The sequence below is a fragment of the Fukomys damarensis genome, unplaced genomic scaffold (genome assembly GCF_012274545.1).
Source record: "Fukomys damarensis isolate Sample0158 unplaced genomic scaffold, DMR_v1.0_HiC HiC_scaffold_19, whole genome shotgun sequence".
NCBI lineage: Eukaryota > Metazoa > Chordata > Mammalia > Rodentia > Bathyergidae > Fukomys > Fukomys damarensis.
In genome coordinates, this window is record NW_022900931.1 from 7178464 (window position 1) to 7189457 (window position 10994).

Consider the following 10994-nt stretch of genomic DNA (forward strand, 5'->3'; position numbering starts at 1 on the left):
TGAGCTCTTGCTCTTGTGAGGCAGGTGCCAGAGCCACTGAGCTAAATCCCCGACCCCTATTTATTTATTTTTTAATCTTGTACTTTGTTTTTTTTAATATTTTCCCCCTCCCTCATTTTAAAAGCACTGAGTTCTCATTACTGTTACCATATCAGGCGTTACTATGAGTACTCTGTGAATATTTATCCATTGGGTATACATTAAGGTAGGTGGAAAGTAGTGTTGAATTTGGGTTTGTCTAAACCAGAGTCCCTATAGTAGAAATTCCTATAATCATATTTTGACCCACCCCCAAAAAAGTAGCATATAGCTTCCCTAAGATATAGTGCCTTAGTAGCCTCATTATGGTATTACTTTTTCATTGTTGTGACCACATACCTGATGAATTCAGTTTAGAATAGGACAAGAGTATTCTGGCTCACAGTTTCAGAGGTTTCAGTCCATGGTCAGCTACCTCCAAGGCAGAAACATCATGACGGGAGAATGTGGTGTGGAAGAGAGCTGCTTACCTCATGGCAGCCAGGAAGCAGAGAGAGGGGAGACAGAAAGGCCAAGAACAAGATACAGCCTTCATAGGCATAGCACCAGTGACCTACAACTACTTCCTTATAACCCATTCAATAATAAACTTATTAGTGGGTTAATCCATTGATGAGATTAGTACCCTCATGATCCAGTCACATCTCTAGGCCCCACCTCAAACATGGCTGCACTGGGAAACAAACCCTTAATGTATTAGCCTTTGGTGGACACTTCATATTTCAATCATATTAAATGTAATATGGTGTATACACTCGTACCTACCATGGTCTGAACTGGTATGTGTCTAGGCAGAAGGGAGCTGAGAAATAACTGTATGATTTTAAGAGCTTATCAGCAGAAGAGGTAACTATGTACTGAAAACAAGAATGCTGTTCGGTGGTCTGTGGTTGCTTCTGTTCTTGAGCACAGATTTCATTTTTCTGTCCCCACTGCCTAACCACAAGACTCATTAATGGTGCTTAGTAAATATAGTTGCTTTATATGAATGACACACTATTGATCGAGAAGTCAAATGATTTTTTAGCATCTGCCATGCACTAGCTACTTTGCTGAGCCATAGGGATATGATGTAAATGAGAACTCAAGGTGCCTGCCCTCGTGGACTTGCATTGGAATGGAGGAGACAGACGACAAGCATATAAGCCCGGAAGGTAGTTTTAAATGGACGCAGTGCCGCAAAGAGCATGAAGCAGGGAGCATGGTAATTAACATGCTTAACAGGGTTTTACTTAACAGCATGAGGGGGTCTTACAGTGAGTGTGCTTGTGCGAGGAAGGCAGAAGAGTGGCGAGGGAGGGAGGGCACCAGGATGTGTAGAGATGTGTACGGCCATTATATAGGGCTGTTGTGAACACAAGCGTGTACGCTTTTGTGTAGACGTGCAGTTTCATTTCTTGAGTATATTCGTAGGAATAGAATTGGGGAACCACATGGTTACTTTATGTTAATTGCCTGAGGAACTGTCAGATTGTTTTCCAAACCAGATGCACCATGTTGCACTTCCACCAGCCATTGTAACTGTTCTATTTCTTCATATCCTTGCTGATGTTTATTGTGTGGCTTTTTACATTTTTCTCAGTAAGCGCAAATTTGTATTTCATAGTGGCTTTCCTATGCATTTCCTGGATGACTGATAGGGTATGTATTAATTAATTAATTTTTTGCATGTGATGTCCATTCAAATCCTTTGCCCACTTTTTTTTTTTTTTTTTTTTTTTTTTTTTTTTTTTTTTTTGGTACTAGGAGTCAAATTCGGATCCTTGCACTTGCAAGGCAGGTGGCGGCACCACCGAGGTAAACCCTTGGCCCCTTTGCCCACTTTTTAATTGCATTATCTTTTTTTTTTTTGGTACGGGGGATGGAACTTGGGCCCTTGTGCTTGTGAGGCAGGTGCTGGAACCACTGAGCTAAATCCCCAGCCCTGCATTATCTTTTTATTACTGAGTTGTAAGAATTCTTTGTATATTCTAGACACAAATCATTTACCAGATAGGAAATTTAAATGTTTTCTTCCATTCTGCAGCTTGTCTTTTCACTCTAATCATAATGTCTTTTAAAGCCACCCAACTTTTCTTTGTACTGGGGATTGAACTCAGGACTTTGCACTTGTAAGGCAAGTGTGGTACCACTGAAAAAGCACAAAAATTTGATCCAGTTCATTCCATTTGGATACAGTCCAGTTCATTCACCCCCAAACCCTCACCCCCCATATCATATGTAAGAATCTATTGCCAAATCTGAGGTCATAAAGATTCACTGCTACATTTTCCTCTGGAGACCCAGTCCATTCCAGCTGCTATAACAAAATTCCTTAAAGTGTATGGCTCATTTCTCAGAGTTCTGGAAGCTGGAAGTCCAAGATCACTGCACCAGCAAATTTGGTGGCTATGGGCTCATTTCTTGGCACATAGATGGTCCTTTTTCATTGTATGCTCATATGGTGGAAAGGAAAGTCAACTCTCTTGGGGCCTCTTTGATGAGGGCATAAATTCCATCCATGTAGGCTTTACCTTCATAACCTCATCACTTCTGGATAGATGATGCCTATAACATTGTACGGGGAGCACCAGCAGCCTCTAGTCTGAAGCTGACCACAAGAGAGACCAAGGCAAAATTACAAGGTTGTGACTTTTAGGCCCACTCCCTAATGGGAAGAGAGAACTGAATTGCCCTCCAAAGGCCAGTGATGTGATCAGTCAGGCCTATATAGTGAACCCAAAGAGACTGAGTTTGGAAAGATGCCAGAGAGGGCACAGAACTACCTTGCCCCTTCCCTCATGCTTTGTCCTTGTGCCTCTCTTCTATTTGGCTATTCACCTATATCCTTGGTCATCTCCCTCCATGTTTTAAAGGGAGAAATAGTTTATTTTCTGTCAAAGTTTGCAGAGGTTTTAGTTCATAGTAGGTAGGCTCCAAAGCAGGACAGCATGGCACAGGGGCATGGCAGAGGAGAGTTGCTCGTTACATGGCAGACAAGAAGCAGAGATAACAAGTGAGGAGCAGGGAGGGAGGTAAACCCATCCAGGCCCCCAGTGACCTACATCATCAGAACAGGCTCAACCTTCCAACAGCAAGACAACTGCAGGACCCCATAATGCAATTGTCCTCCAAAAGCCCCACCCCTGGGCCTCTAAAGCCACATGCCAGTCACTTTATTCAAAAGGCATTTAGTCCGTCTCTAAGAGTTGCCAAAGTCTTAGCAGATTGAGCATTGCTGAAAAGTGCAAGTCCAAAGTCTCCTCTGAGATTTAAGGCAAACTCTTAACTGTGAGCCCTTATAAAAATCAAATTTAAAATGCTGCTGCACATCACAGGGTAAACATTCCCATTCCAAAAGGAAGAAATATAGGAATAGAAACCAATGTGACAAAAACAATACCAAAACTCAGAAGGGCAAACATTCCTGTGATTCCATGTCCAGCACCTGAGGCAAACTGTTGCAGCATGTGAATTCCAAAGGAGTTTGTGACCCTGTCCCTCAGGCGTTGCCAGTCCTCGAGGCTTTTCTGGAGCGGGCTTTCCTCACTGCTTATGGCATTTTTCAGATATTCCATGTTCCTGGCTTCTTCAAATGTCTGGGGTCTCCACTGCACTCTTGGCTTCACTTTTACAGTTTAATGCACTGTCTTCTCAGAGCTACACTGCTTATCCTCCCAGCCCTTCTGAAATCTGACAGGAAACCTCACTACTCATAGCTCTTGCATTCTGCATTCCTGTGAAACCAACACCACATGGACGATGTCAAAGTCTGCAACCAGCCGAAGCAGTGTCTAGCCCCCTTCAATTGAGGCTGCTCTGCCTTCTGAGTGCCTGAATGTCTCAGCACTTTGAACTGAATCCCAGGGAATCAATATCGTACTCTTTTAGCAAGGTGCCCTGATGTTCTCTTCCCAATGAGAAATCTTTTACTTTTGCAACTATGAAGGTTTGAAGGGTGGGGTCCTGCTGGTTCAAGCCATCTTTCCTATTGTCCTGTTGTAACATATTTAGCTGCTTTGTGTGTGTGTGTGTGTGCCTGGGATCGAACTCAGGACCTTGCACTTTTCAGGCAGGTGGCAGAACCAATAGAGCTAAATCCATGGCCCATTTAGCTTCTTCTTAGCAACAAAACTCTCCCCAGCTTTATCTTCATAGGCCCCAACTTTATAGGAGCTTTCTTACTGGCTAAACTAAAAAAAAAAAAAAGAAATTCTTTTTTCCAGTACCAGGAATTGATCTCAGGACTTTGCACTTGCCAGTCAGGCATGGTGCCACTGAGCTACATCTCCAGCCCTAAATTCAAAGTTTTTAAATCATTTAGCTGGCCTGTTTGCCCTTGATTCTCAATGCAGAGCTGGCCAAAAGCCCCCAATAATACCCAAGCCACAGCCTGAATGTTTGGCTACCTTGAAATTTCCTCCATCAAATTAACTAGTCTGCCACCTTTAATCTCAGTTTCCTGCAAAGTCTCAGGACATGATAAAAAATGCAGGCAAATTTTCTGCCGGAGCATAACATACATGATCTGGATTCCAACTTCCAATGGAGGAAGTCTTTGTTCCCACCTAAAACCTCCTGAATTTGATCTTTTCTGTCTCCATTTCTATCAACATTCTGGTCTTCTGCTCTCTGATCTGAATCTCCCATCAAAATTGGTTTAAGGCATTCTGGGGCTTCTTCTCCAGCTGATATCTCCAAACCTTTCCAAACTCCTCCTATGAACCAGTACCAAAAGCTTCTAAATCACATGGGCAGGTAGTCACAGCAGCAGCCTCACTCCCAGTATCATTATCTCAGTCTTTTTCCTCATCACCGGAACAAATACACAACTCCTAAAATTCAAGGGAGGAAAGGTTTGTTTTGACTCACAGTTTGCAGCGGTTTCAGTCCAGAGCTGGTTGGCTCCCAGGAAGGACAGCAGGGCACAGGGGTGTAGCAGAGGTACATTGCTTCTGGCATGGCTGACAGGAAGCCTAATTGCCCTTTCAATACATGGGTGTCTGCTGGAGTTTGTTCTTTAGAGGTCCTCAAAGGCCATGTCCCCAGCTTGGTGCCTTAGGAAGGTGGTGAAAACTTAGAGACAGAGCCTAGTGGGAGATACACCAGTGGGGGAGCGTGTCTTTGAAGATTGTGGGACCCTGGTCTTTTCCACTTTCACTCTTGTTTCCCAGCTAAGAAGTAAGCATACTCCTTGAAGTGGTTTGCTGCCTCTCCCTAGGCCTAGCGTAACACGGCCAATTGATCATAGACCGGAGCTTCTGCAACTCTGAGCCAAAATAAACCTTTTTTCTTTAGAAGTCAATTATCTCAGTTATTTGTTGCAGTAACTGAATAACAGGAAGCTGACTAATGTAGTACACTTAAGCGCTTCTGAGTTCTGTGATCTACTCTAGCAAATGAACCAGGTCCAAGGAGGAAGGGAGTCAGAATTTCTAACCACTTGGTCAGAAGCACAGTTCATAACCTGTGCTTGTGATTGCCATCTGAGGCAGGAAACAGTCTTGTGGGACTGAGCCCTCAACCTGTGGGATCTGGCACTATGTCCAGCTATATAGTGTCAGAATTTAATTAAATCACAGGACACCCAGCTGGTGTCTGCAGGATAATCTGCCAGAGCATTGGTTGTCTGTGGGGAGAAATCCCACATACATTTTGGTGATCAGAGGGGTAGTGTTAAATACTGTATTGTGTGACAGTGGAAAGCAGGAAAAGCCCTTTGGTTTTTCTGTCTCTATTAAGTGCCAACTTAGAAAATACATTTTCAGGCACACTGAGAACATTTACAACCATTTACCACCATATAGTGAGCCAAAATCTATCTCCCTGAGGTTTCTATCTTCAGGCCCTAGTTCTGCCAGTTGGATCCTAGAGACATGTTACTTTTTCGGTAATAACCCTTCCAAGGTTTAAAGATAGCTTCCGTGTACCCAGTGAGTCCTCTCCTTCACATTCGGTATTTCCATTTTCTTTCTACAGCTCTCCGAGGACATAGCTTTCCCTTCTCTCACCTTCCAGGTTACCTCTTCTGAATACGTCCATTTGTCTCCTTTCTTTATCAAAGGCCCATCTTTCATTTTAGAGGGAATTAACACTGTGCAAGATGTTTTACACACAATGCCTTATGTGCCCTTGTAATTACCTTATGAGGCAGGTGGGGATAGTTTTATCTTATAGGTTTACCTTATTGTTGAACATAGGGTATCGATCAGATAGGAAACCAGAAGATGACAAGCACCTCTGAGTGCACGTTGGTACCAGAATAGAAAACATTGGTGATCTGGTTGAGTAGGCAACAGAGGTCTCCCCTTGGAGGTCTGGCTGACTTCTCAGACTTAAATGGCCCACCCCTGTCTCCATTCCTGTACCATAACCAGCTGCTCCCCCAGTTCTCGTGTCTGGGCCAGGCATCATCATTCACTTAGTTGTTCACGCCCAAATCTTCAGAATCCTCCGTTCTTCCTGCTCTGCCATCAGTCAGTCCTTCCAGAATGTATTGCAAATCCTGCCACTTCTCAAGTTCTCTACCTCTGCCACCAAGGCCAAGCTCCCATGGCTCGTATCTAGACCCAAGAAAGGATTTCTTAATTTATCTTCTTGCTTCTGTGGCAGTTCCTCCACTTTCTCTTCCCTACTCTAGAACCAGAAGGATCCTTTTATTGTAGATTAGGTCTGGTTGCCTCTTGCATTCATCCCTACAGTCTTCTAGAAATCAGGATTACATCCAGAATCCTTTGTGTGGCTCCCAAGGTCATGATCTGACCCCTGGCTACCTCCGTAAACTGGTTCCAGCACACACACCCCACACACACCACTGTACCTATCCCTAGTGCCTAGGACAGTTCCTGCCACACAGAAAACACTAAAGATATCCAAGCAGGTAAATGATACCTTAATGTTTGTGCATGCTGAGGAGAATGGCTGTCGATTTCTGGTAGGGTGTGCCCTGAGGTTCTTGTAGGGCTCTGGTGTTCTACCACTGCCTGGTGAGAAGGAAGCCGGGGCACTCAGAGTAACCAGGAACAAGGCTATGATCAGTACGGCAGGCACAAAGTATGTGCCCATGGCCACTGCTACAGCCTCCAAGCTAGGTCTGAGGCCAAGAGCAGTTCTTGGAGACATCAGTAACAAAGTCAGTGAGCAGTTATGAACCAGAGTGTCTCTGAAAAAGGAAGTAAAACCTTCAGTGACTGGCAAAGTTATTGCTAAAAAAACTACGGAAACATCTGGAAAAGGTGCCTCTGTGTGTGCCAGAGTCAGAGCCTGAACCTGAGCTTGTTAAGGAAGAAAAACTTTCTCCTGAACCTATTTTGCTTGATTCTCCTTCTCCAAGCCCAATGGAAACATCTGGATGTGCCCTTGCAAAAGAATATCTGTGTCAGGCTTTCTCTGATGTAAATCCTCCTGTGAATGATGTGGATGCAGAGGATGGAGCAGATACAAGCCTTTGTAGTGAATATGTGAACGATATCTATGCTTATCGCAGACAACTTGAAGACGAGACGTCAGTCAGACCAAAACACCTACTGGGTTGAGAAGTCACTGGAAACATGAGAGCCACCCTAATTGACTGACTACTACAGGTTCAAATGAAATTCAGGTTGCTGCAGGGGAATATATATATATCACCTAGAAAACTTTAAAAAGAGAAAAAAAGTAAATCCCAAACCTTATTTGAGGCCTGCAGACTCAAAATCTCCTTATGCAAAGATCTAAAGTATCTGGACACAGTGACAAGAATGCCCTAGTTCTAGAAGGTAAATACAAAATACTTTATCATCCAGCCTCTTCTTTTTTCTCTTGGCATTGCTTTTTCTCACCTAGTCTTCCAGCCTCACCATGCTGTTTTATGTCTCCGTTTTTCTACACGCCCTTCTTCCCTGGCACAGAGGCGCAGGTTGCTTACTAATTCCTATTTCCTCTTTCTTCATTAGTAACAGAATTTTGTAGAGTCGAATCGTGACTATGCACCCAGTTATATAACACATTTCACAGACTTTCTTACAGATGGTGGTGGCGTTCCCCTTCTCCTCCTCCTCCTCCTTGTTCTGTATTGGAAAAAAAATTAAACATGAATTACATTTTGGTTGCATAGGCTTCAAACAACATAAAGGTCACATCTTTTAGGGATCTTCCCCCTAGAAATGGCCACCATCAACAGTTTGACATATAATCTTATCTCTTTCTATGAATTTAAATGTTTATTTTCTACCTAGTAACCCTAATGTTTTTTATTCTTTATGTCCTAATTAATGTTTAGCCTTTTTCATTGAGGGATTTTAAGGTACATTTCTTTTTTGGTACTGGGGATCGAACTCGGGTCCTTGAGCTTGCGAGGCAGGCGGCGGAACCACTGAGCTAAATCCCCAGCGTGGCACATTTCTTTTTAAGGAATCCTTTAATAAGGAAAGAAAAAACTGAAATTTAAGTTAAAGAAGTACTAGAGTTCTCTCGAGAAACAACAAACAAGGTGTTCTAAGAAGAGATTCATTATAGGACTTGACTTATGCTGGTATAGAGTCCGAGAGGGCTCATGATCTGCAGCTACAAGCTGGAAAAGCAGGAAAGCTGGTGGTGTAGGTCTCAGTTTAAGTCCAAAGGGCCAGGTACCAGAGCACAGATGTCCCAGGCAGGAAAAGACGAATGTCTCAGCTCAGTTGAGAGAGCAAACACCTTCCCTCCAGCTCTCTTTCTTTTCAGACCTTTAACAGATTGCATGGAACCCACCTACATTGGTGACAGTGATCTTTTTTTACTCAGCCTACTGATTCAACATGCTGATTTCTGTTTCTTTTGGAAACAGCCTCATAGAACACACCCAGAAATAATATTTCTTAAACCATCTGGGAATCCTTTAGCCCAGTCAAATTCACACAGAAAATTAACCATCACACATCCACCTCCGGTCAGCATCAAATGTACTTCCTTAAGCCGGACTTCGTCTTCAAGAGACGATGATAAGGTCACGATTGTACCTCACATGATGTCACTGACCTGTGTCCAGCTGAATTTCTGTCTTTGTTTGAGCTGCTGTAATAAGATACCAGAAACTGTCTACCTTAAACACAACAGAAATGTGTTCCTCACAGTTCTGGAAGCTGGGAAATCCAAGAGCAAGGTGCTGACAGATTCGGCATCCTGTCACTGGAAGCATTCCTGAGCTGTGAATTGACATGGTTGAGGGTCAGTCCTCATACAAAGGCACTAATTCCACTTCTGGGGTCTCCTCCGTGGAGAGCACACTGCTCTTTTAACTTTAATCAGGTGTCTCCTATGTTTGTGATTTGTTTTCTGCAGTGTACTGAAAGCCCATTTTTCTCCTTGGCCAGGTGAAAGTTAGCTTATCTTGACCGTATCCTCTTCAGAGAGGAAAACCTCATCTTCAAGATAGAGGCACCTGCTGGCAAAGTAGACCACAAAGCCATAGATCTAGGGCTGGCATATAATTTCTGCTCCAAAAACTAGCAGCGCTTTACTGTATACCAGGCATTGTAAAGACACTGAGAAGAATACAAAAAAATACGAAGCAATCCTACTGTGCAAGAAACTTGCAGTTATTTTGGAAGAATAACAGCAATACCAAATTGTTTACTTTTCTATACTTAAAAAACAGAATCTACACATTTTACATTGTTATTTCTTCCTGTAAACACGAGGCTCTGATGTATGCTGTATTTCAGTGCATACTCTAACGTGGGAGCTCTGAGTACTGATTAAAGATGAAGTGAGCTATAAAGGTAACAGTGGGGTGGGGTGGAGCTCAGCGGTAGCATACTGGCCTGCAGCATGCGTGAGGCCCTAAGTTCTGTCCCCAGCACTGAAAAAAAACAAAAAACAAAACAAAAGGCCTGCAGGTCTAAGCCCATCTCTCCAATGAGCTGTGAGCTCATTTGGAACCGAGATTGCATGAGTTGCCAGGGGTTTGATGTGAGGATTTCTATGCACTGTCAGGAGGTGTTATTTACAGAATGGGATCAGTTGCAGAGCCGAGTCTGATGTCTTGTGTTCTTATTCCCTTCCCCCTGGCTCCAAGCAAATGGGCAGAACCAAACAAGGCAGAGAGATGAAAAGGAAGAGTGGGCTTCCACGGTGAGAGTCAGATCTGCCACGGCAGTGACTTGTTTGTTGGAACCGTCCTCTCTCCGCAGGTTCACCCTGAGCACAGAAGGAGCCCGGGCTTCACAAGGTCATGTGTGACTGCCCTTAACAGGCCATCTGGCCACACCGCTGGGCTGTCATACACTGAGCTTTGGTCAAAACATTCAGCTGCTCTCAGACTTTAAGGTGGAGTGGTGGACTTTAGCAGTCGGGGCTGCGTGGAACCCTCGCGGCTTCCCCTTATGGTGCTTCCTCCAAAGCCAGCCACCATCTCATGGCAAGCCGTAGAAGAACCTTTGTTACCGTACTCTGAACTTCTACATACTCCTTCCTCCCAGGCAAGTTTTGCCCAGATGATTTCCAACTGTGGCGCAGTTTAAACTTTTCTGCCATCATTATCTGAATTTCCTCACTGAGGAAAACTGAGAGAAATTAAATTAATATTTGAAGGGGGAAAAAAAAAATCAACCAAGCCAGGAATGGTGGCACATGCCTGTAATCCTAGCACATGGGACACTGAGGCAAAGGGATCACCATGAATTTGAGGCCAGCCTAGGCTACCTAGTGAGTTCAAGTCCACCTTGGACTTGAGACTGTCTCAAAACACAAAAACAAACCACGCAGAGTTCTTCCACTTGTCAGTATTGGGACTGTTTCTCATTTATTTGTGTATATCTAAGTATGTGTGTATAATACTATGATTGAGAGGTATATAGTTTAGATCAGTGTAATAGGCAACTTTCATCCTGTTTTTGTCACTCTGTATCAGATTATACCTAGTTCCCTGTCATGGATTTGTAAATATGATTTTTAAAAATTTATTTATTTATTTATTTATTTATTTATTTATTTATTTATTTATTTATTTATTTATTAGT

At 43.3% G+C, this 10994-nt stretch overlaps 1 pseudogene; it reads left to right on the forward strand.

Annotated features, from left to right (window-relative positions):
• Window positions 1-1156: 1156 nt before the first annotated feature.
• Window positions 1157-10994, forward strand: part of LOC117286894 — a 12364-nt pseudogene continuing 2526 nt past the window's right edge.